Here is a 23,937-nt window from a genome sequence, read left to right on the forward strand (position 1 = left end):
TTATTTCCTTCTCCTTTCATCTTTTCTTGCTCATTATAATTTTGTTAATATACAGTTTCTAAATCCTCCACCATCGCCCAGTGCTTTTCTTCTCCTCACCCCCACTCCACTCCCACTCCTTGAAAGCTGGAAATCAGGACAGTTCAGCAGCGGAGGGGTTAAGCTGAACCCGGCCCTGTGATTGGCTGCCGGCCGGCGGTCTCAACCAGCCTACAGAAAGAGGTAACCAGGCAACCTCAGAGAGGGAGAGGAAAGAAGAGGGGGCAGAGGAGCGAGGAGAAAAAAAAACCGCGCTGAAAGAAGCCTGGCATAGTTTGGTGGGGATTGTTTGAAAAAGATGTAACGAAGCTTGCAAGAGCTCTCTACGGGATGGAAAACTGGATTACTGCCCCTGCTGAAACACACTGTGGATGTCTGAATAAACCAGGAGGAGATACACGGGAATGAATGGATTCTAAAGCCTTTTCACAAAATGGGAACTAACTGTGCTCTTTTTCGCTGTAGTGCAAAGGTAAGTGCGCCAATGCAAACAGCCTTAAACGGATTTGGCACATTTCGTCCTACAAAGTGTGCAGAATACTTTGAGATCGGTGTGTGATAGTTGCTGTGTGTGGACCTGGGGAAGAGCCTGTGGATTCAGAGTGCTCTGCTCCTATCTGCAATGAATTATCTATCGCTGCTGGTGCATCGGGATTGTACTGTGCCTGCCTGAGTGTGTGTGAGTGTGTGTTGGACGGTTGTGGGGGGAGTGACCCCATAACTGAAACAGTGGTCAGGGTCTCTGTGTGTGATGTTAGGCGGGAGGTTTTCTGCATTTGGCAGCTGTCTCCCCCTCTTTTTATCGGACACTCAGCTCCAGATTATTCATGTTTTCTATATAAATGTACTATTTAACGTGCACTTCAATGTACTTCTCTTAGTTTGGTAAAGCGTGTTTTCCTCGTGCTTGTCTTCGGTGGTGACTTTATAGGAACCGTATTATTCTTTAACTTAAATTAGTTTTAATAAGCTGTGTTTTGAGACCCTACATGCACTTAGCCTAATGCTTGCTTAATTAGATTTGTTTGCAAGTGTACGAGCATCTTTTTGTGACTTTATTTCATGTTCCTTCCCGCGAGGCTTGCTACCCCCGCAGTGTGTGATTTAATGCTCCCGGTGTGTGCGGTTTAGTCCACTTTGGAGGGTTGGCTCGCAGTGGGAGTGAAGTGAAACGGGGTACTGTGGAGGTTACACGGGTGTTGAAGTGTGAGCGTAGAGATGTATTCAATGGTGTGTGTGTGGGCTGTAGCTGGCACTGGTTTGGGTTGATGGAGAAAGAGAAGCAGAGCTGAATGGGAGACCCGGTCAGTTTGCTGTGAGGGGCACAGGCTCCGCTGCAGCTAAAAGCCGCATTAATCATGAAGCTCTGCAGACACTCTCTCTCTCTCCTCTGTCTGCTCACTACCTGCAGCAGCTTTACTGTATGTGTAGCAGGTGCAACCGTAGTGTGTGGATTTGAATGGATTTTCTACAGGTTTAAAATGGGACTATATGTAAATCACAACTGTCATTAATTTGGAGGCGTGTGGTGTTTGGATCAGGGGGCCACAGGTTCAAACCCCACTGCAGTTAGTATGTCGTTGTGTCCCTGGGCAAGACACTTCACCCCAAATTGCTCCTGTGGGGATTGTCCACAGTATTGTAGTAAGTCGCTTTGGATAAAAGCGTCTAACAAGTGACATGTAATGTAATATAATGTATTTACTTCTAGCTGTAAAAGTAGAATTTTTAGTACATAACATTTTTAATTTAATAAAAGGAATGGTGTAGTGCTGCTACTTTAACCCAGGTTTAAGATTTGAATAGGTTTTCCACTCTTGCCAAACAGACCTCTTACTTCTGCCTGTATGGGCCCAGCAGGGCGTCATAGTAACCCAGAGCCTCAGAGCATTGTGTGGAAACTCTGAAAGAAACACCCTGTTGAAGGCTCTCTTTCTCCCTCGTTCAATTCTCAACTCCATCTGCTCCGTCTACAGTCTCAGCCTGCCTTTCTTGCCAATTCTGGTACTCCACAAACCCAGTCTGCCTTTTACAATTGATGTTTTCCAATGCAGTATAGTAGGTTTTGTGTCTTTGCTTTGTAATAGTCGACAAAGCTGTTGAAATTAATGTTGATGTGAATCTTTAACAGAACAGAGTTGTTTTAGGCTTTGCAGTATTGACAACAGTAAATCATTGTGACCTGGAGCTTACTAACTCCTAAAGCTTTTAATAGTTTGTAACTCTGAATTTGTAACATAACCTCTAGTATCTGGAAGGCCTTCTTTTATGGAAGAGTTTAATGGTACGTAAACTCATCTGACACCATGTGAAAAGGTTTGCACACAGTTGCAAGCTGTAAAATATAAAGAATCACCTGAAAGACATTAAGTCAAGCTCAAACTGTTTGTTCTACTGTGTTCTGTGTAGTTTGAATCATAGCACTTTTATAGTAAAGGTTGCCATTGAGCAAATGTAAGTGTAGTAGCCTTTGATAGCAGAGACCCTGAGACAGAGGCCCTGACCCCGACCTTACCAATTCTAAGCTTTTATTGGACCACACAGTACAAAGCAGCAACAACTTGTGTGTTTGTATCAGCCAGGACTAATGTAACATATGATTAGCTTACAGTTTTGTATCAAACATGTATTATCATCATTCACATTGCTACCTGCTTTATTTTGACACTTGTTGCTTAGATATAATTCAATATACTAGAAACGTAGCCTGTTCAGGGTACTTGCCCAACTCCACCGAAGCTATTTCTTAGTTTGAATCAGCTGTGGTAAAACCAATGAGCAGCTATGTGCAGTTTCTTTCTTTCTTTGACAAAAGCAGCACTACTCCACATTCATTTTCCTTTGGACTATTTCAGACCAAGGTTCATTTTTGGGTCAATTTTGCCCTTGTCTGTTTTTTACCAAAACGTTCCATTGGGTAGATGTGAATGATTCAGCTACACTTTTTTTCAAATCACTAAAACCCCCATGAGGTTGTAAATCCAATTCATGTTTGACTTCCTGCTCAGCAGTGTGTACTTTTACAAAGAGCTTTACAATGATTTCCTCATCAGCAGATAAATCATTTATGTCCAATATAAACACATGCAGTTATTGTAATGGGTACATCCCAAATTATACAACAACTGAGCACTTTTCCTCCTTCCTACCTTTTCTCACCTCTGTTAGTTAAGTCCAGTTCACTGGGGATGTGCACAGCTATGACTCATAATTAAACCAGGGTTATATTCTTCAGTATGAGCTACAGAAGAACTTGTTCCCTTTTTAGATGTACTTATATCTGTCAACAGTAATACAAAAACAGAAAAAAAAGTATTTTAAACAGGTTGTAGCATGTTAACTATTGGTATTTTTTCAGTAGGGGGTTCCACCGCTACAGAGCAATGAAAGAGGGAGAATTGACTTGCTCTTGGCTGGCTGCCCTTCCCATTGATCCACATCCTGCATGTGTATGTGTGTGACATTCTCTCAGATATAATTGGCATCGAGAATATCTTTACAGCCCACTGGGAGTATATGTGTATATATACCCTATTTTCCTGGCCTTTATAAGGGAAATAAGATGTGTGTTTGTGATACTTTGCAAATCAGCATACATCACACAACACATGCACAAAACCCTAAGACACAGCATGTGCTCAGAAATATCATTACCACCTATCACGATTACTTGAATAGAACAGGCAAACTAAAGCACATAAAAACGCAATCAAGCACGTTACACACCCACACACAAATAGTGGTTGTGAGAGATCAGGGCAGAGCATCCAGAGGTGCAGATCGAGCTGCCAGCTAATCTGCCTCTGCAGTCTGTAATCTGTAATCTTTTTAAAACACTCACAATCTGTCCACACCACTGGGATTAGCATCTGCAGACACAACAACAGCGCGCACACTCGTACATACACACTTTTCACTGCCCTTACACTGACTGCAAAAAGACTGCCGCTTGGGTTTGACTTTGCTCTGCTTTTGCAGCCAGATTTTTCATTACAGCACTTTCACTATAAAAGGGAATAAGAAGATAGATAGAAGTAATGCTATATATATTTAGTCTGCTATACTAGTTTATAGAACCTGATTTAGTGAGTGCAAGTTATTTTTTGTACTGTATGATTGTGTTTGGATCAGAAGTGTTTAAATAGTGATTAGAAAAGTTGGATTTGGAGTCAAGACCTCAAATAATAAAATGTTTACACTTATAACAGATCACATAGTAACAGACTATAAATGATTGAACCATAGTAATTGCTTTTTTTTCTCTTCATTCACATCCAGCCTCCTTATAGCTCTTTACTTCTCTGTGCAAACAGTGTCCTTTCTGTGTTTTCTCAATCTCTGTCTTTGGTTCTCCATCTCTACCCTGTCTGTTTTTCTCAACATTGCTACACCTCTCTCTTTTTATCTCCCCCCTTCTCTCTCTCTGTCTCTCTCTGCCTGTAGTGTAGCTTCAGGGATCCTCATGTTTCAGATGAGATGTTGATTATGGAACAGAGAGGCTTGAGTTCACTCTTCTTTTTATGCTCACATTCACATTGCCATTATTATTTCACATCATCATTATCACATTTTCTTTCATTTTCTCTTATATACTGCTGTTTACGCCTGGTCCTCTTGCTCATTTCTTCCTCCAGTGAGCGCCACTTTGGGGTGAAATCGCAAAGGTGTTCACTTTGTTAATGGGTTTTCACAGCAAACAAAAGCACTTTAGGGCAAGCATTGGCAAGAGGTAAAGACACACACGCACACGCACACAGCAGAAAGTACCACACTGGAGTCACATCACATTAACACTTCAATTAATTGAACGCCTTACATTCTCATTTCCCCAGAAGTCAAGATCCCTGCACCCCCCTTTCAAAACCCCTCTCTTACAAACAAACACACACACACACACACACACACACACACACACACACACACACACACACACACACACACACACACACACACACACACACACACACACACACACACACACACACACACACACCACGTACTGAGGAGCTGGAGAGGAAACGGCAAACAAAGAATCATAAATACCATTTTAATTTGTGTTCTCTGCCTTTCAATCAGCCATGTACAAAGGAGCAGAGATGCCTGGTTTTGTACTATGTTCTTTATTCAAGGACCACAATAGATAATGTATGCATGTACAGTACATGAGGAGTGGGCTCTCAGGTTTGCTGGGGGGTTTGTTAGCTGCACATCCCTGTGGAAGGGCGCCACTGACTTTCACACTCGCTCTGAGACAGCAGCAAAGTTAGAGAAAGAAATAGACGGAGACAGAAATGGAAAGATGTTTTCCTTTGAGGATTTCTTCTTTATATTTCTGCCCCTCTTTCTTTCTCTCTTTGTCTCTCTGTTGCTTTCTCTCCATCTGTGCTTTTCTGTGGCTGCTCACTAATGAATTTGTAACTGTCCCATATGATTCTCCCATTTGTCTCTCTCGTTCTTTCTCTGTTTGTAAAGATTAGCCACAATTCAATATCCATCATTAGCTGTTGTCATAATTGCACTTAATTCGCAATTATATTTCACAGTATGGTGAATTTATGCAGTCTGCTCAGTCACGTGGAAGTAACACATAACCTGTCTGATCCTGTCTCTCTTTGATAGACAAGCCATTTGTAACCTAATTCAGTTTTTCATAAGCGATGGTATAGCTGCCAGACATCTGTTAAAGCAGATGAAACGGGGAGGAAGGGGGGGCGGGGATTAGTCTGGCATCTGTGTCCAGGACAGAAGAGCTGTCTCTGGGCCGGAACCACATAACAGGCTGCCTCCCTGGAGCATCCGGTGCCCGGCCCGTGCAGCGCTCGCTGGGCTCTCAGGAGCAGTGGGGCGCCCAGATGCTGCTTCCTTCAGCGGCCGAGCTCTCACTTCCTGGCGCACACTGTCACACACTTACCTGTGCTGATGCATGACGCACGTACACACCCCCGGATGCAGCTTTACTCGCGGACAAAATGGTGAACTTCTGATCATGGCTCTCAGCACTCCAGTGTCACACCCAAGCACTTTTGTGATTACAGAATGAATTTTAATGTGGTTTCATGGGTCATGAAATCTGCTCAACCCATAAAACAAGTTAAGTTTCAATTAAGGTAGAAACATAAAAATGATCAAAAGGGGACACGTTTTTTCATGGGGCATGATACAGCAGTAAAGCTCTGAGGCTTTAGTTTCACTTTTAACTTACTCTGCTTTACCTGTAACTACTTTTTATAGACGTTTTAAAGTAGAGCGCATTTTCTAACAGCAATCGAAAACCAAAGTGGTTAAGTTATGCGCTTTCTTTATACCTCTGCAAAACTTTTTATTGACAAACTAATGGATGCAATTCTCATGAGAGGAAAAAAAACTGAGGCATAAAAGAGCTCAGAGAAGGTTAAGGCTGAGGTGAGTAATAACGAAATCTTCTCAATGTCAATGGTGCCGCAAAACTGAATGGCCGTTTCACCGCTCAGCCTCGACCATTTATCCTCCACGCTGAGTCATAGGAACACACGCCCCTGTGCACGTTTACAAAATTGGACCCACACTACTACTCTCTTCGCCCATCACACCACCTCCTACTGTGCGTGATACTCACACTCACTTTGGGCCCTCCACGCTCTGCCATGCATTTAGAGAAGAGAGGGAAGCAGATTGAATGCAGTCTATAGGCCATTTTTTTTGGCCCGCTGGGCAGAGGTCAGTCGCTTTGACTGCTACTGCCACCACTGAGAGAGAGTGAGCAGATTGTGAATGAGCAGGCCTAATGCATTTTAAACTAGTTTGCAGTCAGTAGAGAGTTTATTATGTCAGCAATGATTTAAAAACTTTCACCAAACGTTCATTATTTCTTTAGTGCCCCATTGGGAACTACTTTATTTCACTTCCTAAGATACACACATTATCTGTCCATCACCTGAAGTGGGACAAAAGGCATACTCACAACTTCTAAACACTGTAAGACACTTAGCACATCAAATAGTCTGCTGAGTCATTAGGGCTGCCTTCATTCAAATGCACTAGGATTCGGTGATTCGCAGATGATGGATACACACCGATTCAACTGAACAAGAGCTTCTTTTTTTTATAAAGTTGTAGAAATCTTTAAGGATTATAACGACTTTTGTGAGACCAACTACCACCAATACACATAGACAAGTGCTGCTATCACTTCTTTGCCCCTCAAACAACACTTCACTTAAATCCTACCGTTCTTCACATAAAAGATTTCGCATAAGATACAAATGACACACAAAGATCAAACTATCCCATGTTTCTCCATAGATACACGTACTAAGATTCCATAAACTCTGATCCACTCATGTATTCACTACAACAGGCAATGTTATTAAGAATAGGCACATTTCCAGTACTGTGTGAACAGCTGTTGCAGCATCTTCTTCTCAGTTCAGCAACGATTTGATGACTCACTGCTGCAGCTTTGCACTGTACCCTTATATTCACAAATATAACAACCAGATATATACACATAGTTTTACATGTACAATCTTATATCATGTTCTTAATGCCTTCTCAGACACAACATCAAAGTCTTCATAATGACCCAACATGTATCTCTCCATTGGCAGTATTTTTTTCCACTTTTAAATGTTGTTTACTGGCAGTTGTGTAAGAGGATTTGGCCCACTGACATATAAATACACATTAGGAATTAAGATCAAATGAATTGGTACTCACTTAACTGCTGTGAATTTTCAGCGCAGGGATAGTTGGTATGGCTTTGTGCTTCAGATTGAGCTGTAAAAGTAGAGCTTTAGCGCTATTAAACATGTACTTAGTAGACCAGCATTTACGGAAAATAAAAAACAGCTGTGCCATTTATTTGATGGAAGCCTAAAGTAGCTTAATTCTGTATTAAGAAGACCCCAAAACAAACCTCACAGTAAAGAGCTTTGACAATATATCAGCTTATCAGGTTCCTAATGCTAAGCTGTTAGCAAACAATCACATACTTACCCAGCAGAAACAGAGCCTCATGATGAACAACCTAAGGGAATCCACATTCTTTCCACCTGTTAAATGCAAGTCAAAATGTTTTACTGGTATTTTATCGTTGGTGTGACTCACTTATCGCTGGGAATAAGTGGGTGTCTTTGGCTAACTATTAGTTTGTCTGTATTGACAGTTGTTTCACTTGGCTTGCCACCATTGTACACTAAAGTAGAGCTAGCTTGCGTTAGCTGCTGAGCTGGAAGTGTTGTTTTATTTGAAATGGAGAGGAAAAGGCATTTTGGTGTGTTTGACTCAAATCAAATCAGGTAGCTGAAAGAGTCCGAAATGTGTGTTAAACTGCAGATTTGGGTTTTGACTCCCAGTGGGATATGGGTATGTGTAATCTAACAAGGAGTCATACAATGTTGCTTCAATTGTCTTTAGTGTACAAACCAGCCACTTGACTTGGTTATTGACAAATGGAGTATATATGACAACAAATATGGATTGAAATTGCATTTAGCAGATTTAAAGATTCACCGGTCTCCTGTGTGGTTGTGGGTGTGTGTGTGTGTGTGTGTGTGTGTGTGCGAGTGTGTGTGAATGTGTATGGTGGGGGTTTTATGTTTGTGGTCAGCCTCTCAGTTAAGGGGCTTCTTTAAGGGCAGATGGAGGATTCAATCATCTGCTCTCAGGTCATTTGTGCTCCTTGATCGAGTTCTACTGAGCATCTACTAGACTGACACACTCTACTGGGTTGCCGGAGTCACAGACTGGCACACACACACACATGCACACACACACAGTCAGAAGATGAAGAGGACATATAACTGAAGGATAAATTATATTTTTTCATTATAAAAGTGCTTTTGATGGCCCGCTTACCCTTAGGCCATGACCTCTCTCACTCTTTGTTGCTCTCTCTCACACACACACACACACACACACACACACACACACACACACACACACACACACACACACACCACACACACACACACACACACACACACACACACACACACACACACACACACACACACACACTTTTCATTCTATATCTAAGTTAGGCTGAGCATTAAGATAGGCAGCCTTCAATTAGGATATGTTTCCAGATAATGACTTCTCTATCCATAGCAGTCTGAGGGCTGATAAGTATTATATGTCATTTTTGGGGGAATGAGGGTGATAAGAGACCACCCAGTCAACCGTGTGTCTGTGTTTGGATGTGCGTGTGTGCATATAAAGACGGATTAATGGGATGGGCAAGATCTTAGAGCTGAAAGATTAAATGACTGTGAACTGATTTGATTGTTTCAATCACACACACCCGTAATAGCCATGCCTGGAGCTGTCAGAAATATGTGGGGCTGGCTTATGTTGAGGCTGATAATATGATGTGGATGAGTGGACCACTGTATTCGGTTTGTGTTTATATGTGTGTGTGTGTGTGGGATGTTTTATAAAGCACTTTGCATATTCACATTGCTTTACTCTTACAGTATGAGGCAGCTGGTATTAGCAGCTGTACTGTAGAAGAGATACTTTTAAAGAGGGGAAAAAAGTGTCCTTCATTTATCTTCCCTTCCCATATTTGTCCCATGCGACGCTATAATATAAGTTGGCAGAGCAGAGACTGTTCTCTTTAGCATGGAGCATATCTGTAAGGCTTGTGTGTGCTTTAAACAACTTCTTTACATCATAAAGCAGCAAAGTGCTTAGGGTTGCAAAATTCCGGGAATTTTCAAAGATGGAAACTTTCCATGGGAATTTAAGGGAATAAACTGGGAATTTTCTAAATTGAAGATTGGCTCTTCATAGGGAACTTAAATATAGTTGGGGAAAGTATATTTTAGCATAATCTTGACTAAAACAAACAGATGCCATTCAAGTACACTTGAATATCCATGCCATAGCACACTGCATACTGCATGGCTATTGAGACCACACCCCCTACAGGCACTGTGCATTCCTCCATCACATGCACAGATGATTTCTAGAAGTAATATTTAACTCAACATTCATGTTTTTGTTCTTCAATGAAACAAATGATTGTTCAATAAAATAATTAAAACTTGTTCTGTTCTACTTACAAATAAATCTGTTGAAATGTCATGTTTTTTTAATTGTATCATTTTGCATGGATGTTTTCTTATGACAAAACAAAATGTTTATATTTATGCTTGGATATGATACAATTCGATTACATTACCCTCAACTCCCAGTTAGTTCCCATAAATCCCCATAATTCCTATTATTCCCATGGAAAGTTTCCAATATGGAATATTTCCAAAATTCTCCAGCTTAACTTACCGGAAATTTACCGGGAATTTACCGGGAATTTTCCGCCCCTTTGCAACCCTAAAAGTGCTACATTGTGAATAGCTTGTGTCCTTCTGGGCAAAAGAGAGATACAGTGACATAAAAAGCAAGGTTTGATCAAAAAGAAAAAGGTACTATTTGAGCCATGTGTTCAAACCATTCAGAGAGAGATAGAAGTAGGGAAAGGAGTGAATGACTGAAGTAGGAATAAAGTAGGAACAGCAGGAAGTGAGAGTCGGAGAGAAGTGAGCTGAGAAATGGCTGTGATTGCCTGGTTTGCCTCGGTGAGTTCTGCGGTTATTAGTCAGACTACATGGTGCTGTGATCTGCTCACTCACCTCTCCCAGCCCTCCCTGCACCCTGCCACCTGGCGTGTGCATGTGCCCTCGTGCGCTTGTGTGCCTGTCTAATGGGTTTTGGAGCTGGCGATAAGTTCAATGTCTCACATTCCCCACCCCTCCCTTTCTGGTGACTCCGCTCGCCCTGGGGAAACACTCTCTTACCTTGGCCTTTGCTGTAAATCGCTCCTCAAATGAGTTCTTACTGTGATCCCCTCATGCTGCCTTGGACCAGAGCTCTCTTGAGAGGACAACTTAATGATCCCCAGTCTGATAAACAGAGGCCTGAGGAACAAATGGAAATTTGTGCGGAAGGGAATATCTAAAGGCTGTATTGTCTATCAGGTTGCCTTCCCAAGAGTGGACCTCTTCACCAGAGTGGATTGACCTCTGCAATTTATTACCTACACCGCTGACATCAATCACATCTCAGCCCTCAGGGACGCACGGGCAGTAATAATATCCCAGCAGCCCTCTACGACTGGCCATATGAGTGTCGGCCCGCTGCGGTGGCTGCCTGAATGCTTTATTGAAAGACTGACTGGGTGGAGCTGGTTTCCTGTACAATAAAATGCCTCTACTATTGGTGGACTATTGACTATTGGTGTATGATTCAACAATGGTTCCTTCCTGATCCATACTAGTTCCTTGCTTACTTGCAATCATTCCTTCCTGTCAGTGTTATGAGCTTCTGTTGGGCATGCACGTGTATATGTGGTTGCTGTTTAGCATTCTGGTCTCATGTTTGGTTTAGCCCTTACTGTGAGTTACAGTAACATACTTGGGACATTTCTGTCACACCTTCAACATTGCTTTATTGACTGATGTCACTGCCTCATTAAAATAAAGGCTATAGCATAATGTAAATAACCAAAGGATGTGATGAAATGTTTCACATGTCAGATCAAAGAAAAACAATGTGGTTTCATTATTACCACAGGGGCAGGCCAATAAAGGAAAAAACAATACTTTGATAACAACAATAACCTCCAGCAGTCTGAAATGGGCTACTTACATTATGGACAGCAAAACACTTGTAGTTGGACTGCAGAAATAAGGCAATACTTTATTGATTGATGAAATTGATGAGATCATTTATTAAAGGACCCTATATTGAGAACTGGCTGTGAGCTTCCCTAGTGCTCACCAGGGGCACTAATTAAAGCTTCAAGTGAAAAATAAATGTAAAATCCATCAGTGGTGAGCCTGTGAGAAAACTGAGGCCAAGTTTCCTTCATGTCCTCTTTTTATATAAAGGTGCCAGTGCTCTCTCTTCCTTACCAGATACCAAATATCCTGTGCGTATTGCTGCTAAATCCAAATGAGTCTTCTCATAGAAGCACTGGGTAACCATTAGGGGAAATTGGGGTTCAGTGTCTACCTCATAGATACTTCAATATGTGGAATAGAGGGGTAAGGGGATGAACCATAACCCCTACGATGTACCCACTGAACCACAGCTGGCACACATATCTTTGATTCATTTGCATAATGGAGGCTAATGTATGAAAGGCCAGAAGCCATTACATTAAATAGATGGATGGGCCCAGCAATGTAAGAGACTGCTCGTCTGAAAAGGGCTTGAGAGAAAGGTACGGCTGTAAGGGGAATTGTGTGTGTGTGTGTGTGTGTGTGTGTGTCATAAAGTGTGTGTAGCCATCCTCTGGAGTGTGTTATGACTGGGCCAGGGGAGTTCTCAGGGGTAATCTCAGGGGTATAGCTGTATATTAAGACAACAGCAGAGATGGAAGGGGTGGAGGATAGGAGGAACACTTCCAGGTGTTGCAGAGCGTTTAATCACTCACCTGTGAGACTAATGAGATGAGCCGGTGGACCATACACGCAGACACACACACACACATGTATTTGCTCCCACTCGTAGACTGGTGGGACTAATTACCCCAAACTCCACTACTGTGAACACCGCACGGCTGGTAAAAGCTCCAAACACACATATACAAATACACGACAGCCTGCTGCTGCCTCCCCAACTCATTACACCGCTCATCTCCTCCTCCTCTTATCCTCCTGTCGCTATCTGAAGGACACACCGAGGAAGAGGAGTAGGAAAAGAGAGCAGAGTAGAAGCGAGTAGGTCAGGAGGCAGCTATATTCCATGCAGTAGTGGCTGCAGGCAGCGCTACAGGTAACAAACACATCAGTCACACACACACACACACAGCGCACCTGTTACTGTACAGATGGCCAGCCCTGCGAGAGGAGGCAGAGCAATGAAGAAGGATGAGCCATCACACAGAGAGGGAAACAGAGGAGGAGAGACAAAGAGAACGGAAAAATAATATTTCTCATGGGTAGATAGTTAAAGGAGATCGATGATGGGGATGGTGGTGTGGGGTCAGGGGGGCTGCACCTGTTTGTGTAACGCCACGATAACAAGGGTGTAGAGAAAGATGGAGGAGGAAGAAAGGGAGGGATTTCCTCACCTGTGTCCCCCCTCGGAAGCAGATAGTCCAGTGTGATCTAGTGAGTCTCTTTCAGCTCTCTGTATATCATTGCATACACACACACACATTTATTTTAAATCCTTTTCTTTGTATGAAGATTTTGTACAACCTCATATACGAAATAACCCTCTTCATTACCTGTACTCTCATCATAACACTGTAACATTCTCCAAGGCTGACTGCGATGTGCTCAAGGTGTGTGTGTGTGTGTGTGTGTGTGTGTGTGTGTGTGTGTGTGTGTGTGTGTGTGTGTGTGTGTGTGTGTGTGTGTGTGCGTGTGCGTGCGCCCCCAGCTACATATCTTAATCTCCTGTCTATTAGCATATCCAGAGTTCTTCGTTAGCTGGTGGAGGCATCTGATAGGCTAATTTCACAGCCCCGCTGGCCTTCATCTGGCTCCAGGAAGTGAAGAGGATGGTGTGTCTTGGGAATAAGATGAGAAGAGAAAAGAAGTGTTCCAGCCTTTTCTGTCTCACTCGCGCTCTCAACAGATCTAGCTGAATGAGCTAATGGCAGTCTGGAAAATCAAAAGATTAATTTGGCATTCTCATGTATTCTTGAGCGATTTTTATTAGAGCTGTTATAATCTCAAAGAATGGGGATTTCAATGTGGTGCAGATTAATTGATGTGTAAACGGTTTTCTCACATCAGGTTTTAGGGCCTTAACCCCTTTAGTCATTTTCACAGCTACATTGGATAATTTTATATATAGATAACCTTTGTGGTGCTTTACGGAAGTTGTTAAGAATGTGTGCAATTGTTTAAATTTGTATCATCAAGATGCCTTTGTAGTAAAGGTGTTTTTATTTTTAAGTTAAATTTACTGTATTTTTTTTTTTTTTTTTAATTAGTGATTAAAATTATTTTCAAAAGAACTACACAAACATTCATTTTTTTGGGAATCCATTTTCTATCTTGTTAAAGGTGGGGTAGGTAATTTTGGAGAAACCGGCTCGAGTGCGCTAGAATTTGAAAATACACAGCCGGAAAAAATCTGCCACTTCCTTACAGAGCCCCTCCCCCAACACACACGAACGCGCACATGACCAATGAGGGCATGAGATACGTTTGTGCACAGATGGATGGCTGACAGGCAGGTAGGCCATCCAGTTACTTTAGCCGGGCCGGCTAAAATGATTGGTCGTGCTTTTTACAGTACTACGGCTTCCACAGATGACATTTCTTTATGGATTTTTTGTCAAAGCACTTAAGATATTCATTGCTATCGGGATGTTAGCGGATGTTAAGAGCATTCCATGGAATATAACAAAAAATGTATCTCGAGCCGGTTTCTCAAACTTACCTACCCCACCTTTAAGTGTTGTGTACATGTAGGTATTTTGACCACGTTTTTTTCATGATAAACCTCATGATGGAAAAAAATAGCCCTTTAAAAGTGGTGGTGTGTTGCACTGTGCTGCTTAGATTGTGAACACTTCTCATTGATGTTTCTGATCAAAAATAATCCCGTCACAGATATAGAGGAACTTGAGTTTTATCCAAAAATAAAACACAATCTGTAGGAGTGCAGACTGTGTGTTTTATTCCTAAACTAAGAGGTCAACTCAAAGAAGGAGCATTAACCGGCCTCTTGTATTAATCCACACAGATGCAGCGAGCTTCTCTGTGTGTTTGGCAGTGGACAGTTTTGTGTGTACTGTGTGTGTTTGTGTGTTTGTGTGAGTTTGTGTCTTTGTGTGAGTGTGAGAGAGAGGAGGAGGACTGGGGGAATCAGATTGCCTATTCCAGTCACACAGATACTCTTTCAGTCCTCAGCCTGTGACAGCACATTTCCTTCCCTCTTCATGCTGGTTGCCTCTTCTCTACCAGCTCCCGTTCCCCTCCTCCTCCTCCTCTTTCTCTCAAATGCAAATTCAAATGAGCTTTATTGGCACGACAGTGATTTGCACATAACCTAACCTACAGTTCGGTAATAACTGTGGAGGTCTTGTTCTTTTTCTCTTTTATTCCCGGCTGCCTCTTTCACTTTTTCTTACAATATCTTCCTCTCTGGCTTTCTTTCTCTTCCTCTTCCTCTATCCCTGTCCTCCTTTTAGATTTCCACACATCTCTCCCCAGCCCCCCCGACGCTCTCTGGGCAGATGTATGTATTGGTATCATTAGCAGCTGCACTATGATGGATGGCACTGAAAGGCTGGGCTCTGACGGGGGGGGGGGGGGACTCTGCTTTAGCACACCATCATTACCTGCACCACGTACACACACACATAACAATACACACACACACACACACACACACACACACACACACACACACACAGAAAAGCATGTGTATATCACACTGATGCAATGAGTGTACCTGCACAAAATGTACAACTACTTGATGCCTGAAACAAATACAAAATAACGTCATTCAGATGCCTGCCTACAGATGAAAAAGTGACTATTGAATAGCATCCTTCCCTTTTCTCTCTATCTCTCTCCCTCCCGCTCTCTCTTTCCCTCTCACAAACTCAGAAACACACACAGTCTTTTCTGAGTTTAAGAGGTTTGTATTGACTTGGAGCCCCACGGGGAAGTGAATGCCAATAGCCCCTCTACTCTCAGTGCGAGTTCAGACAGACCAGCAGTCCAATAGACCATAGGGTGCTAAAAGGGTCTATTTCTGGAGCTGGCAGAAAGTTTCACCTCCAGGAACTCTCATAGACTCCATATGCAGCATGAGACCTTTGCACATTGCCGTTTGTTTGTGTTTGTTTGGCTGTAATGTTTGTGTGAAATGTTCAAAGAGTTTGGAATTCAGAAATGGAAATTATGCAAATCGTGTGCCGAGTCTGACAATCCCGTGGTGATTCTCAACGAGTCTGTTGATGACATCAGAGTGCAGTGTTTATCTGGGCTTAATGTGCATCTGTGGCGTGTGTGTGTGTGCCTGTCTGTCTTTGTTAGAATAAAACAAATGGTCACATGTAGTACAACAGACATTAAGGGTTCAGTGTGTTAAATATCCAGCTTACTGCCCCACCAATGGTGCTGTAATGACTCCCCTGTGTGTGTGTGTGCAAAGTGGTGCGGGGGCTGATCATGTTGTCAGAGTCCATAAGAAACAACAGGGCCTTATTAAACACGGACACTCAGTAAAGATTGATTTTGTTTGGCTGTCTGTGTTTAACTGGAAGGGCAGGCGACTGTGACAGTGTGCGCGGGCAGGAGGCGGGATCTGTGACTGACTGATGGCCGCTGGTGGCAGGAAGCTGCTCGGGGGAGGGCTGCGGGGGGAAGATGTACTCTCACCCGCTCGGGGATTTCTCCCAAGTGCTGAAAGGGGCAGATTGAACCTAGACAGTCCCTCTGTGGTTGGACTGGACCCTGAGGACAGAGTCGGATAATCTGTTCCTCCCCCTGCAGACAGACTGAGTTTGAAGCCATTAATGGAGCTCACCCGTTCTCCAGTGGTGTGTCTTGGTACAGGTTGCAGGCAAACTCAGACTAGGCACGCCAGCGGCTTGCAAGTGAAGAAGTTTGAGGTTGTCACTAGCCTAAAGCATGCTTAGTTTCTTTTAGTTACGACCAACTCCATTCCTCTGCCATCCAGTCCTTCTCTCTCTCTCTATCTTGTCTTTGCTTTCCTACTTTAGAGCATGAGAATACCAAACAAACTCCACAAGGTTGCTGTTAGAAAAATATCACTCGTCACCGGCTTGAGCTTCAATATCAGGATACATGTATTTATTATCCTTGCAAGAGTGGAAGTAGTCATCAGAGCATATGGTACAACTAGTTCCTGAACAGTGTCCTTCACATGCTGATATACAAGAGCGGGAGTTACTCAGTCACAAGATGCAGAATACCGGTTCAAAGCAGTATACAATGTTTTGTTCAGATTAGCTAAAGCCCACGTCAGAAATGATCATGCTTGTCATATGTCTATCTCCATAGAGGCTGAATCATCATGTTAATCACATACTGTAGCTATCATATGCCTAAAACAGTGTCCTGACTCCTGCCGCTCTTCTAGGTAATCCTACATCCTGTCATGTACACAGCTACAGTTGGGCCTTTGTTATCATGTGCTACTCTGATATTGGAAGAGTACATTCAGTATTTTCCCAACAGTTGTATTGGAAATGAATTAGGGCTGTGCAATTAATCGTATTTTAATCTCGATTACGATTTTGGCTTGCAACGATTACGAAAACAATGTAATCGAAATAAAACGATTATTATTTTTATTAAAAAAAAAAAACTTTTTTTTTTTTTTTGGTTTTTCTGTTGAATTATACTTAAAGTTCAAAAACATACTGTTCAACATTTTTTTTTCAATATATGGATGTTTTCAAAGTAAATGGATAATCGTTTTTAATAATCGTGATATCAATTATTGACCAAAATAATCGTGATTATGATTTTTGCCATAATCGCACAGCCCTAAAATGAATGTATGTTAACTGCTTTATTGGTGAGCTCTGTGGTTTTGTGGAGTCTTTGAATGGTAACGACGAGATGGACCAATATATCTCCTGATACCTTTTGTGATTACAAGTCTAATACCAGTCATCTCTTTTACTCATCTTTATATAAGGTGTAAAGAGGCCAGACTGCTGTGGCAATAAAAGAGGAATCTGGCCTGCCATGACTGCATGAATGTAGCAGATAAGGGACTAACAGAATCTTTACAATGACATTGACAAAGGCACTGTATAATATCTGGATCAGTCACATTGTGGCCTATCCATTTAAAATGTCAGTAACGAGGTGCCCTGGTAGCTCACCTTGTAGAGCGAGTGCCCCACATACGCAGGCTCAGTCCTAACCTGAGCAGCCTAGATTTACTAGTAATCCGCTGCTATTTGCTTCATGTGGTCTCCTTGCTCTTCCTTTCCTGTATGTGCTGTACTATCTCAGTCAAGAAAGACAAAATGTAGGATCCTTAAATCTGTACTGTGGTGAAAGTGTAGTTTGCTGCTATATTAAGCAGTGATCATGCCTCACAGCTCAAGTTTGATTGTGTTTGCATTCAGTCACCCACTTTTTTTCAGACTGCTGAATTAAATTTATGTTTTTTAAACCGGATGTCAAAAATATGTCAGTGGGATTAAAGAAACATTCAACCATAACTATCAAACTCTGTAACTACATTTATAAATACAAAGAATTGAGAGAGAAACACTGCGACAATCATAGAATACATTGATGTCGCTAGATATCTTGTAAGTCAACAACTCCTAAATCTGCATCTTTCACATTCAATGAACTGCCTTATTTACCACTACAGCCTCCGGCATGTTGAATACAAATAATATCAATGGACTTAAATATATCTCTTGCTACTAATTGGTAAGGGTGAGGGAGGGTCAACATTTTGTTTTGGGTGCTCCAGTTTCGTTGAACGATCCAAAAGCAAGCAGATTAGGGGAATGAGATAACTCCAAATTGCCAATAAGTGTGAATGGTTGTTTTAACATTTTGGTATCCTATTGACAGACTGGCAACTTGTCCAATTTGTTCTTCTCCTTTCACCCTGTGCACAGTGGCTTGAAGTCCCCTGTGAAACTGCAGTGGGTAAAGATGAAGGAAGGATTTAAATGTCTATGTTTGTATGTGTTTGCAAAAGTGTATCTGTATACTGTCTTTATGTCTATGTGTGTATGTCACAATGTGTGTCAGTAGAAAATGAGGCAGAAGCAACAGTCGTCCTTTTCTTTATTTCCTCTTCATCCATCTATCTTTCTCTGTGTGTCTGCCATCAGAGGCACAGTTGGAAAAGCCTGTGGTACATATCTTTGTGTGTGTGTTACTGTGCATGTGTGTGTTTGTGCAACAGCATTGTGCGACACCATGATTAAGTGTTTTGAATAATTGATGATTGCATCCCTAATTAACTCTCAGTCTCCTGCTCCGGCAGACTCCGGCTCTATTTTTATGCACCAGAATCTCCTCTCCTCTCTTCCACTCCACAGATGTAGCGTATCCATCACTCACTTTAGGCTCTGCTGATGGGGGGGGTCCAGAGGGGCCTTGGGGGATCTAAATCATGTTGAGTGGACATTTTTAACAGGCAACCACCACAATAGACTACAGATCAGTAAAGATGGTTTTCTAGACCAAAGGGTTACCCATGCTTTTACTGTACAGCTGCTGGGGACATACTGGTTGCAACAAGCCACATTATAAAATAGTGTGAAGACATTTTAACACGCCATTAACGTTTTGGAATGTTACAGCCAGTCTGGGGTGTGTACAAAGACACTAGACCAGACAAACTGTGTTGGTGTGTGTTCGTACTGCAATTGGTTAATCATGATCATTACCATATTGCTGACATTAGCCTGTTTCTGTCAACTCCAAGAAACCATAAATCAATTAATCATTCTTAAAGTGGAAGGAGCTCCAGCACCACTTCCACAGTTTGGTAATGAGGAATAACGTGTGAAGATCTGAACTGAACTGATACATCTCTAGATATGGGCTGCAGTAGAACTGAACCAAAGCATGAATTATCAAATTGCACTCTAAATGCAATGCTGGAGTTGTTTTGAATGCGTTAATGGGGAATATGAGAATGATGCAGACTGCTGTAGTAGAATAGTGTGTTTGAAGGAGGCAGAAAAGAGATCAGAGAGAGACAGAAAGGTGGGTTTGTTAATAAAGGCATATCCACATTCTGTCGGCAAAGCCAGCGCTTCCACTCTGCATTAAAAAGACATCCTTATACACATTGTTGAGCACTACCAATTTACATTTGAGCACATTAACAAGGCAAGGAGACACACACACACACACCCACAGACACACTCACAGGCACAGGAAGAATAAGATTCGTTTTCATCTATTTCCCCTTAAAACATGAGAAAGGAGGAATTCCCCAAAGAGGGCACAGCGCTTTGATATCTCCAGCTCCGTGTCTGTAAATAGGTTAGGTGAAGAAGACTATGCATGGCATTTTTTTTTTTTTCGTTAATTTCTGCACGTGCATGTGGATCTGTCATCGTTGCAGGGTATCCTATTTCTGGCAGGAGATTGTGGGTGGGAAAGTGTGTGTGTGTGTGTTTACCTTTCTGATGAGGCCTCTGAATGTTCCTAGTCACTCAGACAGGCAGGGTGCCATGTGGAGTACCTGGAGCAAGCTCACAGTCGGTGTTTCCATGTTTTCCTCCTGCAGTGTGCTTGCTGGTGGCCTGGCTGACTGCCTGCTGAACTAGCTGCACTGCTGTTCCTATGAGCCTGCAGGCCATGCTGCACTGGCTGCTGCTTTATCCACTTGACAGCTGCTGTAACCATTTTGAGCCGTTTGTTTGTATGTGGTGCAGATGTAACTACTGTTAAAGCCACATATTATTTTTTTGCCTCAATTTCAAGAGGAATTCTCTGAAATCAAGCGCTGCAAATGTGCTGTTGGGGGTGTAATGACTGTTTAGATCAATGTCATGAAGGCCCTTTTCACCAAAGGACCTCGTACAATCAGGCTATGGCTGTACTGGAGGGTTGTGAGCTGTGACGGTATGCCTTTTGACAGCAGCCTCTCAGCAGGAGATGCACTGACATTTGATTCTGTGCCAAATAGTGACATTCTCCCCCCTCAACCAAAGGGTGCATTGCAATCTGTACTCGCACATGTGGCTGGAGATATTTCAATCGCTCTCTATGTTCAGGTTTACCAATCCTTTGAAGTTTTAATGCAATGTAAGAGTTTCTGTGCTTTAGAGTTTGCTCCATTTATTTGATCCTTTCCTAGATTCAGCTTCCTAATCAACGGCCATACCTGCCATGTTAACTTCATGCTATTCATTATATGTTGGTGATAAAGGTGCAGGTGTTAATCATTACTTCATTACTGAGAAATCACTGTTGAGAAATGGATCAATTAAGAACATGTTAGCAGATAAGATGGCAAGTTCAATGTGCAACAAGTGCCAGGACCTCATTTAACCAGATCATGTCACCATTTCTTCTTTTACCATGATGATTTTATGATGACCATCAAAACCAGTCAGCCAACTCTTCATCAGCTTACAATAAACAGGGAGTACACATGGCTCACCTGTAACCCATAGTTTCAATAAAGACCAGTAGGACTTTGGACATTTGGCCACAGCCTTCTCAGCTGGGATTGTCTCTCCTATTTCATTGTATTGCCCATTGAGAACAAATGGTTTTGCCTTGGAATTCGTTTGTTAATCTTTTGAAGAATGACAGGTAATTTATTTTAGGATTCAAATACCAAAATGTATTCCGGTTGTATCCGTCACCATCTATCAATAACACTTTGATCTCTGCTAATTAGGGATGTCCCGATCCGATCACGTGATCGGGGATCGGAGCCGATCACGTGATTTTCAAAAGATCGGAATCGGGAGAAAAAAATTGGGGATCGGAATTTTTTTTTTTTTTTTTTTTTTTTTTTTAAATAAAATATTTTTATACATTTTATTTAATGTTACAAAACAAAAATGACCATGTTCACGTCTTAAAGTCATCCTGAGGCCTTAGTTTTGGTTTAAAATTACACAACATCATGTATGTGTTGCTTCTTTTGGGCTTGTTTTCATAGACCTGGTTGCTTATTTCTCTCAAATCTGGCAACAGAGTGGGCGCAGTGTCTAATAGTAGCAGTAAGCTAACAAGAGGCTACGTTCAGCTGGTGCCTCGGGAGTCGGGACAGAGAAAATGTCAGGAGTTTGGAAGTATTATAAAATTGAAAGCGAAGGCAGTGTAACAGCCAGATGCAATGTTTGCAAGGCGGAGGTTCCGCGTGGTGGAAAGAACAGAGCTACGTTCAACACGACCAATCTAATACAAACACCAACAACAACACGACGAGTACACAGCGGTCACTCAGGTAATGGCACTGAAACAACCGACACTTTCACAGACTTTTAAAAGGAAAGAGAAACTACCCCAGAACAGTGAAAAGGCCAAAAAAATAACAGCCAAGATAGCTGAATTCATCGCGTTGGATGACCAGCCGTTATCTGTTATCTTTTTTTTCTCTTAATGCATTGCATAAAGATCGGATCGGGAAAAATCGGTATCGGCAGATTGTCAAAATCAAATGATCGGAATCGGATCGGGAGCAAAAAAAGGTGATCGGGACATCCCTACTGCTAATGTCATCATAAGTGTGACATGGGATGAATGACTTCATTTGTTGTTGGCCAGGTATACAGTCAATTGATATACAGCAGCTATCTGGGTGTGACACTGAACTTTAACCCTCAGCTCATTTTCTCAGGTACTTTCTTGTTCCCATATCTTCCTACCTCTCTCACTCTCTCTGTCTTTTTCTCTTGCACACACACACAAAAGCAGTCCTTTAGCTCTTACTCCCTTTTGTCCTCTGACTTCTTCAGTTGATTTTCAACCTTTACGCCGTTTGACGCTCTCTTTCTTTCTTCACTTCTGTTGGTAAAATACCGAAGTTGAGAGGACACTGTATTTTACATTCTACATATCATAAACTGGTAGGTCTACTTTTCATGTTCTTGGCTGTCGATGTTCACCTTTGTTGTTTTTTTTTGCCTTGATAAAAAATGTTCTCTGGTTTTCTAGTGCAGTAACCCAGTTGACTTTTCATGTTTTAAATCATTACGGTGCCTAAAACTAGGAGCATTTCACTGTGTCTGACTGGTAATGTAGTCTAGAGAGAGATTGTTCATTTACCATTCAGACATCTGAACCGTGACAGACTGTAACACGGATAACCTTTCATACCCGCAGTCGTGGTTATTCATCAACGAGTGCAGCTCAGAGAAGAAATGTGTCGCTGATAAGGACTCTGCATTGGTGTCAGGATACAAAGGTGGTTTTTGGTGGGGTGGAAGGAGCGAGAGGAGGGTGGTGGTGGTGGTGGGGGGGGGGGGGGGGGGGAAGCAGAAGATGGACATAACACAGGTAGTGAGGAACGTAGCGTAAAGGTGGTCTCTATGATGATTATTTATTATTGAGATGGCAGTGGAGCTGAATGAGTGGAGCTGCTAATCTAACTCTGAGCCTGATGGACAGAACACAATTACCCTGAGAGTGGGAGGTGGGAGAAAGAGGGGAGGCGAGAGTGCCAGCAAACCCCCCCTCCACCATCTTTTTTCTTTCTTTTTTCTTTCCTTTTGCCTGGCGGACTTTATTGTAGCTGCAGATGATTTCTGGGCCTTAAGCTCCTGTTGGCAGCATCCTGTTTATTGAGTCACACACACACACACACACACACAGCCCGATCCTCACATCACCCACTCGCGCCTGTTTGGCAGCGCCCCATTTACGGACGACCAATTTACTGCCTGCTCCCTTCGCCTCCTTTCCTCCAGTCTCTGGTATGGCTTCAGATTTCTGTCTAAATCCAGACACACTAAGCCGTGTTCACATCCTTCTCTGCTGCTACTTTTAGCTCGCGCGCTGATTCCAGGTCAAACCGCCACTACAGTGTTCACGATGGCTTTTGATTTGCGCTGCTCTTTCTTTCATGTTGTCTGTGTGTGTAAGAGGCAGAGAATTTGTACAGTTGAAGCTGCACATATGCTTTTTTGGGGGAAATGTGCTTGTTCTGCCCTCCAGGGACTGTAGCTTAGATGTAGAACTATTCCCCGACTCTCCGGAGAAACAACCTTATGTCTGGAGCCTTAGAGAAGTCTGGAGAGGGATGCTGCAGACGGTTTTTCATTTTCAGTCTCAAAGTCTCATTTCCACCGGCAGACTGGTTGGCTTTGCTTGCAATGGTTGGCTGAGTTGAACTTCTTCACTTAGTGAGGGGTGGTGCTCTCAACGGTGTATTTGTACAGTCAGAATATAAACTAATCTTAAAAGTGTTTCGTGATTTATTTTGTAATCGTACACTCAAAGTACAACCAGCGGAACATGTCTTTAAATC

The 23,937-nt window shown here is 42.4% G+C and overlaps 1 protein-coding gene across 1 annotated transcript in view; it reads left to right on the forward strand.

Annotated features, from left to right (window-relative positions):
• Window positions 1-271: 271 nt before the first annotated feature.
• dab1a (DAB adaptor protein 1a) overlaps window positions 272-23,937 on the forward strand; it is a 69,024-nt gene continuing 45,358 nt past the window's right edge. Inside the window, exon 1 of the mRNA XM_034146113.1 lies at window positions 272-511. The gene's annotated coding sequence lies outside the window, so the exon portion shown is untranslated. The remainder of the gene's footprint in view (window positions 512-23,937) is intronic.

Source organism: Trematomus bernacchii, unplaced genomic scaffold (assembly GCF_902827165.1).
Source record: "Trematomus bernacchii unplaced genomic scaffold, fTreBer1.1, whole genome shotgun sequence".
In the NCBI taxonomy this organism is placed as follows: domain Eukaryota; kingdom Metazoa; phylum Chordata; class Actinopteri; order Perciformes; family Nototheniidae; genus Trematomus; species Trematomus bernacchii.